General features: G+C 49.4%; 1 long non-coding RNA gene across 1 annotated transcript; it reads right to left on the bottom strand.

Moving 5' to 3' along the window:
- Positions 1 to 296: 296 nt before the first annotated feature.
- On the bottom strand, positions 297 to 5756 carry LOC137441640 (uncharacterized). The gene is made up of 3 exons (XR_010987461.1): positions 5670 to 5756; positions 3546 to 3608; positions 297 to 908 (listed from the first exon to the last, which is right to left on the bottom strand). It is a non-coding gene; the product is annotated as an uncharacterized lncRNA (long non-coding RNA).
- Between the last annotated feature and the right edge of the window lie 11721 nt (positions 5757 to 17477).

The raw sequence follows: 17477 nt of genomic DNA, 5'->3' as shown, positions 1-17477 counted from the left end.
AACCTAACAAACCTTCACAAAGCTTTCTTTTTCCCATAGAGAACTCCAGGATTTCAAGCAGTGAGTCCTGTGAATGCCCTCCTAAAACACTCCCCTCTGCAGCTCATTCAACACACAGGAAAATGTGGATAGAAAGGATTTGTATTAGCATCCCAGCTATGAATAGGTGTCAAGCCAGGCAACATTAGAAGCAGTTCCACAGCTGTTTCAGCATAACAATTTCTCTGTAAATAAAGCAAATGTTCTGCCAAAGCAGCTGTGAAAGTGATTTTATTGAGCCACTGGGCACAAATATCATGTCGCTTCTTTAATTATTCTGCACTGTTGCAGATTTCACTAATAAATAACATGTGACAGCAAGATCTTTATGGGGGCCTACAAGCTGCTGTGTAATTACACTTGTGCAGATTTGTGGAGCATGCACTGTGGAACAGTTTTGTCTTTATTTCAGCACACTGCTGTCTGAAAACTCAAAGGCATCCCCCCCTTCGCCAGCACACCTGGCAGCCTCTCTGCATCCCTTCCAGGGGAGGCAGCCTGGAAGCAGACTCTTCCTTAAAAGATTTGATTTTTGCTGCTTTCCTTGTTACTCTTTTCCCTGAAGGGAATCAGAAATCTTTTAAATTCAAAGTAGCATCATGGCACCACACGTGGAGAAAGCAGAGCTGGCTTCAAAAGTGACTTTAACACAACCTTTCCCTCTGTTTATGTGACAACAACAGTGGCTTCCTTATAAGCTCTGCCTATGAGGCACCAGGAACAAGAATCTGATTTCCATGGCAGTTATATTCACTCTGTGTCACTCACAGTTCAAAGCAAGTAGAAACTGAGGTTGCCAATGGCAAAGGGCTTCACGGCTCCAAATAAAGCTTTTGGTGGGAGGACTTCACGGCTGCAGGTTTCCATACCTAGAAGAGGTTCAAGGCTCCTAAGCAATATTGGTAATTAGACCCTTGCTGCCCACAAAGAAGATTAAAGCCATTTGGTGCTGGCAGTGATATGTGGTAGGGCACTAGGAGCAAGTTGGGAGAAACATAGAATCATAGAATGGTTTGAGGTGGAAGCAACCTTAAAGATCACCCAGTCCATACCCCCTGCCATGGGCAAGGATGCACTTATTAGGCCATCCTGGTGCTCAAAGCCTTGTCCAACTTGGCCTCAAACTCTGGGAGGTTTTTCTGGGAACTTCCCAAGGAAAGTGGGTGGCAGGTGAAGACCTCAGTGTGTTTGTTAGGTACAGCAGGGCCAAAGCTGGGCACTGCCTTGCAACAGAGGCACACAGAGGAAGCATTGGGAGGATACCTTGGCTGCTCCATTCCATGCACACCTGCCCTACCCTTTCACCAGAGCAGATCAGGAGAGCTCCAGCTAAGTGGCACAACAGGCCCCAGAGGCTGTGCAGGCCAGTAATAGCTGTGCTGTGTTTGAAGAACAGCTATGCAGCAGTTTTCCCCTGATGTGAGGGGCCATGGTATTTGTGTCTTGTTTACATCTGTGTGATATTGTTGCTGAAGGTTTGGAAGTGGCTGCAGTTGTTAGCCATCCAGGCAAAACGGAAATGCAAGGCCCTGGGGAAAATGTAGGTGGGAAATTGTGAATAAACCTGTGAGGAGATAGCTGTGTGAAATGTGCCCTGGTGTTCTCCAGTGATCTGGGAACTGGCTGAATTTGTTCATCAAGAAGCTTCTATAACTAATTCTTCAGCAGTTTTCAAAAACAAGCTGTCCTTCCTTGGTTCTTTGTACTACTTTACAGTTCTGCTTTGCTCAGCAAGCAGTTGGATGCATCCATTTTAAGTGTCTGGATTCTGGTTAGGAAGAGTGCTCCAATAATTGGACAGGGTTCAGCATCATCCCCCTTAACCCAGCCATAAGCACCCGGTGTCAGCTCTAGACCTGAAGCCAAACACATTGGTGCTCTGCAGGGATTCTCATTCAAACAAGCAGCTGAAGGACTCCAAATGCTGAGCTTGGGAAGGGCCTTATGGACGGAGGGTGATGTGAATCATTGTGCATCAGCAGCTGAAGGCTGCTGTGTTGCCATTGATCTGCCCACTTGGTGTCTCATGCCTGGAGCTGACAGGGAAACCTCTGTGCTTGGGTTGGTCTGCTGGAGTAGGTTGGTGAGACAAGCTGATTTCTATTCAGGAAAAACTGGAGCTGCTGCTGTCATCTCTTCCCTTCAGATATGGAATGTGCTTAGCACTCACCACAGGGTTAGGGGCTGCCAAGGCCACCAAGCAACCTGACTTTGCAGCATAGATTGTCTGTTCTTATGGGTTTGAGGGCCTCATCTCTATGTGACTCTGTCAGATAAGAGAATATGAGGAGGGTAAACAACTGAAATTGCAAATTGCAGTTCTCCTCTCCATTTCACTCTGTAAAATGTGTTCTACAGCAATGAAACTACTTCTGACAGGGCCAAATCTCAGACAATTAATCTATCATTGATTTTCCTTTCAAGACTTAGAGAGCTGTAAGAGTCACTTAAGCAAGAGCTGCTGTTGCCATGAGTTTGGGGCCAAACATTGAAGAGAGAGAAGAATAGAAAGGAGTTGAGCAGCTCCATGGTGACTCTCAGCACACAGAGCCACAGAACACAGAGGATGCCAATGTGCTCCATGGGAGGGGCGGGAGGGGCTTTTAAGAGTCATCTAGTCCAGCCCCCTGCAGAAGGCAGAGACATCCCTAACTAGACCAGGCTTGGACTGCACATCCCAATCTCCTATCTTCCAACACCTGACTGGTCAACACTTCTCTAATCCAATTATTTTTACAGCTATTTTGCCATGGGATTTCAAAAACTATGTGTTACTGGCCCAAAATTGTTCCCATCACCTCTAAGGCCACTAAGGGCCAAACTGAGTATTTTAAGCCCCTTCTTTTCTGGGCTGCTCATTTCTAGCTGGCCTCATCAATCACTAGAAGCTTTTCTGCGCACAGCCCCAGTGTGCACCAGCCCTGAGCACAAGGAGAGTGGTTTCTGAAGAGCTCAGGCAACAACCAACAGACCAAGGCTTGGAACAAGCTCTCTTTTGTCTAGAGAAGCTAAAATAGAAGTGATTGGTAAAGTGGCTTTTATTACTTCCCCAGGGAAGAGAATCAGGGAACCTGAAAGTGAAGGCTGCTGCTTTGCCTGAATTGTTTGAGTTTTAACCCAAAATGTTCAGGCTCAAATGGAAAACAATGCTGGGCAGCAGAAGGTTTTGGGCCATCTAACTGCTTTCATTATTCATAGTAAATGTATTTGCATAAGCTGTACATCCAAAGCATCCCAAGTGGGACTTGTTACCAGTGTCAGACAGCACACAAACACAGAGCAGAGTCAACCTGTGAGCTGGGAGGTTTACAGGCCAGCACCCAGCTTCAAAGAGCTCTAGACAGGCCAAAATGTTCCTCCTTTTCCTCCCACTTGCTAGAAAGAGCTCTTCTCCAAGTCCCTAATGGCCCTTTCAGCAGAGAGAAGAGCAAGGGAATACCTTGCCCTGGTTAGCACAGAGGGCTGGGGTTTGCAAACCAAAGCCTCACTCACTCACTGCTCCTTACCTGGCAGCAGACTTGATGCCTGATGTGCAGTGAGGTGGTTCAGCTCCACTCTGCTTTCATAACCTGCTTGTAAAATGGTAGTAGCACTCAGGGACAGGCTGAGGATGAGGGCATTAAGATCTGTAATGCACTATGTGAACAAAGAACTGTGGAGTTTGGAACAGACCTTTGAGATCATCAGGTCCCACCACTCTCCTAGAGCTCATCATTACTGCCTAGCTGCTACCACTAAACCATGTCCCTCAGCACCACATTCAGGCATCTTTTAAATAACTCCAGGGCTGCTGGCTCCACCACGTCCCTGGGCAGCCTGTTCCAGTGCCTAACCACTCTTGCAGGAAAGAAATTCTTCCTAATATCCAATCTAAACTTCCCCTGGTGCAACCTGAGGCCATTTCCTCTTGTCCTATAGCTTATCACTTGGGGGAAGAGACCAACCTCTACCTCATTCCAGCCCCCTTTGAGGTAGTTATAGAGTGCAATGAGGTCTCCACTCAGCTTCCTCTTCTGAAGACTAAACAACCCCAGCTCCCTCAGCCCTTCCTCACAAGACTTGTGTTCAGGATCCTTCACTAGCTTAGTTGCTCTTCTTTGGACACACTCCAGTACCAAAATGTGCTACAAGTCCTATAAAGTTATTTAAGGTTTAGATTGGATACAGGAACAATTTCTTTGCTGCAGAACTGGTCAGGGATTGGAAGAGGCTGCCCAGGGAGGTGGTGGAGCCACAATCCCCGGCAGTATTCAAAGGAAACCCGTGCAGAGACGGCACTTCAGAGTGTGGTCTAGTGGGCACGATGGTGTTGGGCTGATGGTTGGTCTCGGTGACCTTAAAGGCCTTTTCCAACCTCAGTGGTTCTGTGATTATGGAGGATGGTTTGTTTATAGTCATGGTTTCTTAGGGGTAGCAAGCACTAACCCCCAGCTCCAGGACTGGTCACTCAGTGCAGTCATGCTGCTAGTCAAAGCAGTAGAGTTTCCAGTACTACAACTCAACACCTGCAAGGTCAAATGTGCTTCTGGAGCCAGCTTTGCCATTCCTGATAGCATCACATCACAGCTTATAAATGCCTGTCCCTGCCTCGCTGACAGGTGCTCAGTGCAACCTGACTGCATTTAATCCAAAGCACACCCATAAAACCAGGGCTGAGCTTCCAATCCAGTTCTACAGCATAAGCTCAGCCATCAAAGGTAAAATGCCAGCTGTAAAACGTGAGCTCCAGCTACTGGAAGGCTGTAATATGCAATAATCCAACTGCTTGCTACAGTCAGTAGCAAAGAGATGAGCAGATGAGGCTTTTTATCAGCTGCACCACAAATCCTCTGTGCTGGGCTTGTCCTCTTCATTCACAGAGGGCAGAGCCTTGCTGCAGAAGCAGAGCAATGGGTGTTTGTCACTAAGAGCGAAACTCAGGGCAGAAAACACCATCATTTTTATTCCTCATTGCTCCTTTGCTCATTAAAGCACAGTGTCCTGAGCCACTGCTGCCTGGTCAGGGCAGGACAGCAGAGGATCCCTGGTGACTGGCAGCACATATGGATTAAATCATGACGGCTTGCCACCTGCACCTCAGCTCACCAGCACCAAGCAATGCTCTGGCAAGCCAGCATGAAATACACTAGAAGGAAAGAAGTGGCCTTGGATTGCACCAGGGGAGGTTTAGATTGGACATTAGGAAACATTTCTTTGCTGCAAGAGTGGTCAGGCACTAGAACAGGATGCCCAGGGAGGTAGTGGAGTCCCCACCCCTGGGAGGCATTCAAGAAGTGTGTAGACATGGCCTTCTGGGATGTGGTTTAGTGGGCATGCTGGTGTTGGCCTGGATGAGCTTAGAGGGCTTTTCCAGCCTTATTGATTCTATGACTAGCAGCAAAGATTTTGGCTCATTTTCCATTTCTCCATGTGGCAGAGGAATTAAGTTGCTTGATTTGAAATACTTTACTCTGATATCTTGATGTTTTCTTCAGCTGTTTGTCCATAACATCCCTCCTTGCATGCAAGCTTTGTGGCAGTCATTTAACTGTCATTGATATCCAACCCCTAGTGCTAATCTGAAGCTGAATCCTTTAGCATGTGTAGAGACTCACCAACATCCTCCTGCTTCTCAAGGACAAAGGACTTACGTCTCTACTGCAGCCTCCTGCGTTCTCCTTCTTCCATGGGGACACCAACTTGGTCCATATGCTGTTCTGTGTCTCCAGCATATTAGAATAGGGCTGGACCTGCTTCAAGGAAGAAATCTTGAAGGCACAGGAACAGGCTGTCCCAAGGGGCCAGAAGAGGAGCCCCCAGGGTAGATGGCCTGGAGGGGCAATGAGCTTCTGAAGGAATTCAGGGGAAAAAAAGAGGGGGTACCATATGGCTAAACAGCTCCTGCTCCACCACCACCATTCCTGCACCCAGCCCAGAGCCGGGGGCAAGACCCTCACCCAGCCAAGACACCACCCAGAGGAGCTCAGCCCCAGCAAGCAGCCCCAGCCAGCACTTGTGGGTGGGATTGGAGTAGTCATCAATGTTGGCCCTAACAACCGGGGGGCCACCAGGCCCCCCGGCCTTTGTAGTCACCACCACCATCACCCAGTGTGCACCAGGGGCACTCACCAGTGACGAGAGGAGGATCCTCAGCCCAGATGGGCTCAGCTTGGGGCTGCTGCCCTTCCTGGTAGGCATTAAATAGGGCAGTGGGTGGGGAGGGCAAAGTGGCCACACCTGGGGTGGGAGGAGACTCCAACAGAGCCCAGGTGCTGTGGGTTTGAGGGGAAAAAGGGGGAAATGGGGCAGGGGAGGGACTTTAAGGGTGTCAGGGAGTGATAGGACTGTGGGGAATGGAATAAAAAATAGAAATGGGTAGGTTCAGATTGGCTGTGAGGAAGAAGTTGTTCCCCATGAGGGTGGTGAGAGCCTGGCACAGGCTGCCCAGGGAGGTGGTGGCAGCCTCATGCCTGGAGGTGTTTGCAGCCAGGCTGGAGGTGGCTGTGAGCAACCTGCTGCAGTGTGAGGTGTCCCTGCCCACGAAGTGGGGGTTGGAGCAGGATGATCCCTGAGGTCCCCTCCAACCCCAACAACTGTGTGGTGGTTCTAAAACAGTTTTGCAGTTTAGGCTGGATGTTAGGAAGAAATTCTCCACAGAAAGAGATATTTGCCACTGGAATGTGCTGCCCAGGGAGGTGGTGGAAGTGGTTAAAATAAGATTGGATGAGGCACTTGGTGCCATGGTTGAGTTAATTAGACAGTGTTGGGTGATAGGTTGGACTTGATGATCTTGAAGATCTTTTCCAACCTGGTTGATTCCATGAAAAGAATGAACCCTGCACTTTGGCATCTTGGTGTCCAGTCCTGTGCCACTGTGGGAACTCAGAGCTTGCAGCACTGTCCATATGGAGGGACTCCAACTGGCACACACAAACTTCTTTGCTATGAGAGTGCCAGAGTCCTGGAGCAGGCTCCTTCTCTGGAGGTCCTGGGTGAGCTGTTGAGGGTGACCCTGCTTTAGCAGAGGCACTGGACTAGATGATCCTCAGAGGATCCTTCCAAAGCACACCATGCTGGGGTGCTGGGATTTTTCTCCCCTTTTTAAGTTCTGCAGAAAGCAGAACAGGACCCCCCAGGAGTCCCTGAATGTAACCAATTAAAGCTCTGGTCTAACTACTGAATGGGAAAGGAAAGGTTTCTCTCAAAGAGATGCCCCCACGTCAGCTCTTCTGAGTGAGGGCAGAAGCCAGGGGCTGGACTTTATCTCTGAAACATCAAGCAGTGCTATGATGTTATACTAGAGGGACACCCTGCCCCCTGGTACTGAGAGTGCCTTGATTACATGTGCATTTTCTAGGCATTTCGATGAGCTCAGGGCATGGCATTCTACAGATACCTTCCAAAAGGCTGATGGGCTGACAAGGAGCTCACATGTGCTGTTGAGACCACCTCAAAAGCTTGCCCCAAAGGGTTTCTTCTATGAAAGATGAAGCCAGTGGAGTTGAGCACTCTCTCTCCACAAATATTAATAGTTCTGCAAATACAAAACTTGTTGCTGATGGAATCACAGAATCATTAAGGCTGGAGAAGACCCTTAAGATGAGTCCAACCACCAACCAAACACCACTGTGGCTACTAAACCATATCCTGAAGTGCCACATATACCTGGATTTTGAACACCTCCAGGGATGGGGACTCCACCTCCCTGGGCAGCCTGGTCCAGTGCCTGACCACTCTTGCAGCAAAGAAATTTTTCCTAATGTTAGAATAGAATAGAATAGAATAGAATAGAATAGAATAGAATAGAATAGAATAGAATAGAATAGAATAGACCAGGTTGGAAGAGACCTTCAAGATCATTGTGTCCAACCCTTCAACCAATCCAACCCACCCAAACAGCTAACCCATGGCACCAAGCACCCCATCAAGTCTCCTCCTGAACACCTCCAGGGATGGTGACTCCACCACCTCCCTGGGCAGCCCATTCCAATGGGCAATGTTCAACCTGAACCTCCCCTGGTGCAACCTGAGGCCATTTCTGCTCGTCATATCCCTCATTAGGTGGCAGAAGAGACCAACTGCCACTGGTCTCCAACCTCCTTTCAGGCAGTTATTGAGAGCAATGAGGTCTCCTCTCAGCCTCCTCCAGTGTCAACACCCTCAGGTGCCTCAGCTGCTCCTCACCAGCCCTGTTCTCCAGACCCTTCACCAGCTTCACTGCCCTACTCTGGACATGCTCCAGCCCCTCAATATCCTTCTGGGAGTGAGTGGCCCAGAACTGAAGATGGTATGAAAAATAATCCCATCAGGCTCACCTTTGCTTCCACCTTTTCCTGAAGCATTATTTCTGGAGACAAAACACTGACACACAATTGCTGAGACTTTCTGATGTGTGCTTGAACCACTTCCAGAGCTTTGACTTGGGTTTGCCTCTCTTTTTGATGTTGCTTTATCCAAACTCTTTCCTTCAGCCATGTGGTGGATTCTTAGCTTTGCATTGGGAGACTCTCAGTAGCTTGACATTATCAAAGGCATTTAATGATGCTTTGTTTGCGTATCAAAGACAATGCCTGTGCTGCCTGCTTGCAGAGCTAGATCTAATCTTGGGTCTTGTGTGCAGCCTTTGATCCGGGTGCTTGCAGTGCCATGGCAGACAACAAACCAGACTGTTGTCATTAAGATACACCAGAGACAGCAGCTCCTCAGGAACAGCACCTGACTGCTTCCTCTTCTGAGAGGGGCAGGCAACCTGCACCCTGTCAGTGCAGTGCACCAGAAACACCAGCAGGTCTGCAGGGGGGTGGTGATGAGCACATCCAGCACCCAGGGAGCTCTGCTTCTGACTCCTGTGTGCAAGCCCATCGCCAGGCGCTCTGCTGGGGGTGAAGGTGATGTGGGGCAGTGAGCACCTTGCAGAGAGCCTGGAGATGGGAGCACAGCTAAAAGGAAGTGAATCATTCCATCTTCTTCAACTGTGAGGTGATGAGCAGGCTGCCTAGAAAGGTGGTGGAGCTTCCTTCTTTGGAGAGACTCCAAACTCACTTGGACATTGTGATCCTGGGCAAGCAGCCGTGGATGACCCTGCTTTAGCAGGGGAGTTAGAACCCTGGGATCAGAAAGGTTGGAAAAGACCTCTAAGACCAAGTCCAACTGTCAACACAACAGCACCAACAGCTAAAGCCTGTCCATACCTACGTGGCTTTTGAACACCTCCAGGTGACTCCACCACCTTCCCATGCCCAACCACTCTTAGTGTGAAGAACGTTATCCTAACATCTAAATCTTCCCTGGTGCAACTTGAAGCTGGACTAGATGATCTCCAGGCGTCCTTCCAACCCCGACTGCAGGTGAAGCCTTGCAGCACAAACCTTGTAGGCAGGACCTTTCCCCAACTCCTTAACTCAGGACTTTAGCAGATGCTGGGTTGTTCACAACCATTAGTCTAACTATGCACAGTCATTCCTAACAGCTTTGAGTGAAGAAGTCTCTAACTGCTTTCAGCATCCGAGGAAGTGCCTGTGATTACCCTGCAACTGCCATCATTCCTTCTACAGTATTCATAGCACTGGCTCAAGCCACAGGCCCTCGATCAGCACTGCTGTGCTAGCCCAGTCCCTCACGGCACCTAAGCTGCTGCTGAATGGCGTGTGGGTGATCAGCAAAGCAGCACAAAGGAAGCAGACCTTCACTTGCTGCTAGCCATGGGGAGCAGCAGGGCAGGGTGGTCAGGAGGAGCTTTTAAGAAGGATTTCTTTGAAGTTTTCATTGAATGGCTGTAGACAAAGGGCAGGATATTCCACTCGGCTGTGGGCTGGAGCCCGGGATCAGAGCATGGGGGGGATCTGATGTCTGCAATCAAAGGCTGAACCTTTCCTAGGGACGGTTTAAAATCCTATGCAAATGTAATTACATTTTGTTTTGTTGCAATAATGGCAGTGGATGGAGCCTGGAAGGGTAATAAAGGCAGTGTCACTTGGGAGCCGGGCCGGGGCCAGCGTGATGCATCTGGCTAATGGCAGTAAATGCAGGCGGGGGCCTGCTCTGGCAGCTGCCCCAGCACTTGCTATTCCCAGAGCTGGCTTCCCTTTGCCTCTGGGTCTCTTCCTGATGTCTTCAGCCTTGATGGAGACCTAATGCATACCCAGCCCAGGCTCCTTGCCTGGACCTTAGCAAGTCATTCAGGATCCTGTTCATGGATCTGGATGATGAAGCCCTGGTGTTTGAGAGCCAGAGTCATAGAATTATTTTGGTTGGAAAAGACCTTCAAACATCACGAAGTCCAACCATTCTCTAACCAAGGCTGGGGCTAAACCTTGTCCCTCAGCACCACATCTGCATTGCTGAATCACTCCTGGGGATGGGGATTCAGCCACCTCCATGGGCAGCCTATTCCCCAGGCTTGAGAAGCCTTTCAGTGAAGTTTCTTCTAATATCCAACCTAAATCTTCCCTTCACATTTGGCTCTTTTCAGAGTCTGAAGTTCACAGTTGGTTTTCTTGCTGTGCCATGGTTCAGCCAAAATTCTCCTTTCCAAAACCTTTGAAAAGAGAAGAATTCTGGGGCTAAGCAGCATCTTTTCTAGATATCCTGCAATCATCTTCTGGTTTTGTCAGACTACCAAGTTCTGTTCCTGCAAAAAGCCTATTTTTGACATAAAGCTCCTATTTCATAAGCTGAAAGTGCATTTGGCAGGCAGGAGGTTGCTGCATTCATTGCTATTCCAAAGAGCTAGGAGAGGAGGGCAGATGCCTGCATTAACAAGCAGAGGGGGGGCAGCCTGCCATTTGTAGCTTGCTCAAAGTAATCAATGACATGGGATTATGAGCAAGACTTGCCCAGAGGCTGAGGATTTTATTGGAACATTCACAAATTATATTAAAGTGAGACCTCTAACAATATTCTCAATGAAATTTAATCTTCCTTAACCACAGGGCTGTGATGTAGCTCATCACAAAAATCCACTGGCTGCCTGGGAGCCGATTCCTGTAGCCTGGGTAGATGTTTGGCTCCCAGATGCACACCCAGTGTGGCTATGCCTATGGGCTGTAGTCACATCAATGGAGAACTTTCTTGTGTACTGCTTTTGCTGAAGTGATTTTTGCTTGTAAATATCTCTGGACACATCGCTCTGGGTACTGGAAACCCAGCCCTTCATCTTCTTCTGTTTCACCAGTCAGCTGGGCAAACACGAAAGCATTCCTGTGTTCCATTGATCAGACTGCAGCAAGGACGTGACCAGAGAGGGTGACTGTGGTCTCTTTGTCATCAGGATGTTGTTTCTGATGGTAAGGTGTGTGAGGTGCTAGTAAGGGGGGAGGGGGAGGAGGGGAAGTCATAGGTAAGCAGAGAAAGGTTACTTGCATCTCCATCATCCTGTGCCAGATTTACTTCCATCAGTTCTACCAAGTGCTCATCCCAGAACTGGGGAAACTATGTCTTGGCTAATCAAAGAAAAATGCAGAGGGGTGTGTAGGCTGAGTGATCTCCCAGGGCTGTGCAGCAGGCCAATGTCAGAGGCTGCAACTAGGTTCACAGCTCCTGAGGACTGTGTTTGGCATTTCCTTTTCTGTTTGTTGAGTTGTAGCTGTTTTGGGGTGGGTTTCTCTCTTTTTTAGTCCCCACCAGAGGAGAAAGGAGAGGTCTGACAAATCATTGCAATGCTCCTTGAGAGCCCTGTAGGACCATCTACGGCACATGCAGCAGAACCTCCCACCCCAGAGGGCTGCTGACTCTCCCATCTCTCTTTGCTCCACCAGCCTGATCTTTCTGGAGAACCTGATGCCACCTGGCAGGGCTGGTAGCCGTGGTCCTGAGCCTGTGCTGCTTGCTCAGGGGAGGCTGAACATTGGTGTTGCACAGCAAGAGAGAGCTGTGAGCAGCTGCAGAAATTATTTCCCCCCCCTAGCAATTTTGATGTCCTTTTATCCTATTTTTAGATAATTCCATTGGGAATAAGCCCATACCCATGGAAAGGAAGCTGACTCCTTGCCATAGCTTAAAGCTGGCTTTGCCTCTAAGATCTTTTTCTCCAGTGGAATCTGAAGCATTTTGAGTATAGTGAGAATACAAGTCTCCTTTTTGGAGAAGGAAGCTCTTTTCCTGTCCTCTTTTATTTTTCTCCTTCACTGAAATCTGTCTCAAATGACTGAAATGCCTCCCTCAGAGCATGGTATTAATTCCATCTCTGCTGCTCTTTGTGCTCCTGCTTATTTATGGAAGCAGCTTTGTTTCCTCAATAGACAAGAGCTACACCACTTCTTGGTTTCACCAGGTTAACAGCATGAGCTGCTCAGGACCAGGTCTGGCCCTACCCAAACCAGAGGTTATGCCAAGGGGATGGGGTCTAGACAGAACTGTAACGTGGGCACAAAGCTGCTGCCAAACATCAGTGACTGTTGGGATCTGATAGGAAGTGATGGGAAGGGTTTTGATGAGTGTGGCTTTATTGTTTCTTTCTTCTTCCTGGACCCAGCTCTGACTCTGATGGCAATGTACTGTACGCTCAAAGACATGGCAAACCTGAAAGCTTTTGAGATACAGCCAAAGCTCTTGAGACTTAATCCAAAGTTCCAGGATATGTTCTCTGGCTTTGCAACATCCAAGACTTAACCCAAAGATCCATAAGCCAGCGTCTTGATGCAGAAATGTGCCCTTTCACCCTCAACAGCTGTGCTGGAGAAGGTGCTGCACAGCATGTGTGCAAGCTCCATGCTTCACTCATGCTTCTGGAGAGTGAGAGTGGTTCCAAGGCAGGGTGGGCTGGGAGAGCTGGAAACTGGCTGCCTGCAGCCTACCCAAGTCACGTGCTGGGGCTCAGTGCCTCTGCTCCTGGCTGAGGGTATGGCCAAGAGAGGACCTGGGAAATCCCTTCCCTTGCCTGTGTCACAAACATGGAGAAGGGTTCTCTTTGAAACACACCATGGATTATCCTGGCTAGGGTGAGTCCTGTTTAGCACAAGACTTGATGGAGTCAGTAATGGTGGGTCTCAGTGATCCTGAAGGTCTTTCCCAAATGAAATGATTCTATCATTCCGTACAAGGTTGAGAAACATCAAACCTACAAGTTTTTATACAACCTTAATGCTCAGCCTTTCTAATAAGAACATTTCACATCAGCTTGGATCTTGGCAACTTTCCCAAGATGTGGAGGCAGAACAGCAGAACTCCATTTACTTAGTGGAAGGCAGCCAAGTGATGCAACTGAGGACCTGTTTCTCATCTGAGCTGTAGCTATCATGCTTAGCTGAGCTTATCTGCAAATGTTGCTTGAAGATTCAGTGACAGTTGCTTTTCTTGCACCATTCAAGTACTCCTTGTTCCGAGATGGGCTGCACATAACCTACAGCAGGTATTCTGGGGGCACAGGTTATGGTTGCATTCCAGGTCTGGCCTGACCTTGAAACAGCTGAGTGTATGTGGAGCAGAGAGGCTTAATGGAAAGCTGGGTTGGAAGAGGCCATTGAAGGTCACCTGGTCCACAGTGCCTTGCACTAGGCAGGGACATCTTGAACTATACTGAGTTTTTTAGAGCCCCATCCAACCAAATGTTGATTGGGGTGGAGCATCTACCACCTCCCTGGGCACTATCAGCTGCGGTGAGCATTAGCAGCAGCAGGATCTGCATTTTCCAAGGAAGGAAGGGAGTTCATTCCTCTGCCTTAGTTCCTCTACTTTTCCAAGTGGTATTAACTCTTAAACTCTGCTGCTCTGGTTTATATTTCACTGCCTCCGAGGATATTGATTCTGTCCTGAGTTTGCAGAGCTCCACTGTCCTTTCTTTTCCACCCCAGGTAATACCTTCCTGTGCTTAATGATATCCCACAAGCAAACCTTTGTTAGCCTTCCTAATTACTGCTGTGCTGTTGAAGCTCAATTTGTCTTTTTCTGGGCAGTCAGGACAGGAGTTAATCCTTAAGGTTGCCTGATTTACGTCAGGTGGGTTACAGGGTTGTGGTGCCATGGGTTCTGCTTGGCTGTGCTTGCTCTGAGGAGCTCCGGAATCACGAGTGAAAATCCAGCAGCACTTGATCCCAGACTTTAATGCACATCCCCTATTACCCATGAGGAGTGCTCCAAGCAGCTACTCTTCAGAAAAGTCACTTGGGGGATTTGGAGAGTTTCCTTGTACAGAACCTGCCCTAGGAGACCCTGCTTTAGTGGAAGGTTTGGATTTTGTCCCCAGAGGTCCCTTCCAGCCTTTACCATTCTATGGTTCTTGATGTAATGCACATACAGGTTTGGGTCTGTGCATGTTTAACAATGCATCAGCCAACAACAAACCCCCAAACATTCAACTTATGGTGAACTGCTGAGTCCCACAGCCAGGCAGCCTGGGGGCCTGATCTGCTTGCTGTGCACAATCACTGTTTTATAAGATCTAAGGCTAAGATATAAGCTAAAGGCCAAAGCTATAATCCATCTGTTGCAACAGATAGGGCAACACTGGCCCAGGTGGCCCAGAGAGGTGGTAGTTGCCCCATCCCTGGAAATATTCCAGGTGAGGTTGCATGGGGCTCTGGGCAACGTGCTGAAGCTGAACATGTCCATGCTCACTGCAGGAGGGTTGGACTAGAAGATCTTCAAAGATCCCTTCCCAGCCAGACCAATCTCTCCTCAGCAGCAAGCACGATTTGTGTAGCAGAAACCATCAACCCCATCTGCAGCTAGTGCCCCAGACAGGTGTGCTCCAAAAGGAGTGCATTTCCCTGCAGTTTTGCTGTATTAAGAGCTGTTCTCCAGCCCTTCAGGGAGATTTCTGGCTGACTGTGCAAGTGGCTGAAATCCCTTTTATGTTTGGCTGGATCTAATCTCACTCTGCCTTGGCATCTGGGTTTTCTTGGATGCCTGCTTTCACTTCTGTCCCAGAGCTGGAGCGGGTGGTGGACCAGCGACCACCTGGATAAGCTTTCTGTGGGGAGATGAGGATGCTCTGCAGAGCCCTGCTGGGGATGTGCAGGCAGGGAAGGTCAGGCATAGCCCTCACTTAGCATCATCCCTCTGCCTCAGCTTTTGCAGAGCATGAGCCAGGAAATCCTGTGATCAGGCTTCCCTTGCAATCTGGCTGTCTGGCAGGGAATAGCTAATGGATTCAATCTTCCTATCTGATCAGAAAAGCACATTATGCTGTGCATTATACATGGCAGGCTGGGGCTGCTCCTGAGACAGCATGTGCTGGAGGAGATGCCTGAGCTCCTCTGCCCCACTTAGATGGCAACTTGTCCACCCCTGTCATCAGGAGCTGTTCTCTGTTCTGTGCAGCAACTCATAATTACAGGCGAGGAGCTATTTAAGGCAGCCCAGCCCACTTCTTGTAACCCCAAATAACTTCCAAGTGTGCAAGTATCCCCCCAAAATGGTGTGATTGTGGTACAAGTGCAGCTGGGAATAGCTTCTCTGCCACATGTGCTACAGCAGTGCAAAACCACTGCAATGGGAGAACAGACTCCTCACAACCCTCCCCACTGCCACCTCCCATGGAAGCTGCTGGGAAGGGTCAGGCTCTTTGCTCAGAACCCTCTCACAAAAGGAGAAGGCTTTTTGTGGCAGCCTCATGCAGCTGCAGTCAAGCAACAGCAGCATGCTTGTTGCAGCAAAGAATTTGCTCACACCACCCCCACAACTGAGGTGTATTTTCAAGTAGAAACATATCCCCTGGGTAATTCCAGCCACAGGCAAGCTTTTCCCTTGACACTTTGGCAAGCATGCCCCCACAATAAGCTTCACACCAGCTTCTGAGCTGCAGTGCCTGGCATTCGATGGACGGCCAGGGCATGGATCTCATGGGCATGCGTGGCCTGCAGATCACAGGTTTGCTTTCTCCCTTGTGCTGTCTTTCAGAGACCTGTGTGGAAGGGAAGAAAGGAGAAGCAGCTGCTCCCTGCTGCTTTCCCCAGCACTCCCCATCACAACAGCGTGGATTAACATCCATGCTGGTCCTAGGTTGATGGTTGGACTCTGCCCTCAGAGACAACCCTTTAGGGGAGGAAATTTGTCCTAATGTTCAAACTAAACCTTGAGGCCATTTCCTCCTGTCCTATTGCTTGTCACCTGAGAGAAGAGAGTGCACCTCCCCTTCCTTTATGGACTGTTCTTTCTTTTCATGGAGAGTGAATTGTGAAGGCTGAGAAAATTAGCTTAGAGGGAAGGAGGAAACCTGTGGGGGACATGATTAATGTCAGCTTCCTGAGGCTGGGAGATCTCATGAAGCAGAGGCGCTCCTATGAGCTTCGTGGCTGCTCATTATTTTTCCTGAGATCCACCTTGCTTCATCTCAGGCTTCCCAAGCGAAGATTCAACCAGCACTCAGCTGCTCTTCTGGCTCACCACCAGCTCCCCAGAGCTGCCTTTCCTATTTGGGATTTCACACCCTGCTGCAACACAGACAAGGAGCACAAATTGGCCATTTCACGCCGCGGTGCACCGCGCGGCTGCTCAGCTGGGCACTCAGGTGTGCTGCCAGCACCCCCCTGCCTCCCTCGTGCATCACCAGCCCTGCTGTGGCTGTGCTGTGCCTGCCCAGGGCAGCTGCAGCAGAGGAATGGCAAGCTCCCTGAGGGGTCCTGGGGGGCACAGCATGCAAAACCCCATCTGCCTCTTGATTGTGCAGCCACCCAAAGTTAGGTTTTGGTCTCAGTGAAGCCGTTCTGACAGAGGGCTGTTTCCTCACCCCAACTGCACTTTGTGCATCTCTTTGATATGGCCTGGACAGAAGGGAAACTTGCAGTAGTATTTTTGTTTCTTGAGTAGCAAAGAAAGCATTTTTCATGGAACCACAGACTGGTGGGGATGGGAAGGGACCTCTGGAGACTGCCCTGCCCAACCTCCCTCCTCCTGCAGGGCACCCACAGCAGCTTGCCCAGGAGCACAGTGGTCAGGGGGGCATGGAAGCTCTCCAGAAAAGGAGACTCCATGACCTCTCTGGACAGCCTGCTCCAGGCCTCCAGCACCCTCACAGCAAGGAAGTTTATCCTTATGTTTAAGTGACAGTTCCTGTGTTCCAGTTTGTGCCCATTGCCACTTGTCTTATCACTGGGACCACCGAGAAGAGGCTAGCCCCTTAGAAATAGAGAATGGTCTGGGCTGGAAGGGACCTCTGAAGCTCATCCAGGACAACCTCCTCTGCAGGCAGCAGGGACATCCTCCACTAGATCAGGCTGCCCAGAGCCCTGTTCAGCCTCACTTTGAATATCTCCAGGCATGGGGCCTCAGCCACCACCCTGGGCAACCTGTTCCAGTGTTTCACCACCCTCATAGCAAAGAACCTGCCCCTAACATCCAATCTAAATCTGCTTCCTCTTGACCTCCATCCTTCAGCTCTTGCTGAACATTGATCAGATCTGGTTACAGGCTGCTCTGCTCCAGGCTCAACAGCCTCAGCCTTTTCTCCTCTCAGAGATGCTTCAGGCCTCCTAGTATCTTTGTGGCCCTCCATTGGACTCTTTCGGGTATGGTCCCTGTCC

The sequence above is a fragment of the Melanerpes formicivorus genome, unplaced genomic scaffold (genome assembly GCF_026170545.1).
Source record: "Melanerpes formicivorus ecotype bairdi unplaced genomic scaffold, bMelFor1.0.p_v2 SCAF_6, whole genome shotgun sequence".
Taxonomy (NCBI): domain Eukaryota; kingdom Metazoa; phylum Chordata; class Aves; order Piciformes; family Picidae; genus Melanerpes; species Melanerpes formicivorus.
The sequence above is the reverse complement of the archived record's forward strand: the minus strand, read 5'-3'. Positions and strand labels throughout refer to the sequence as shown.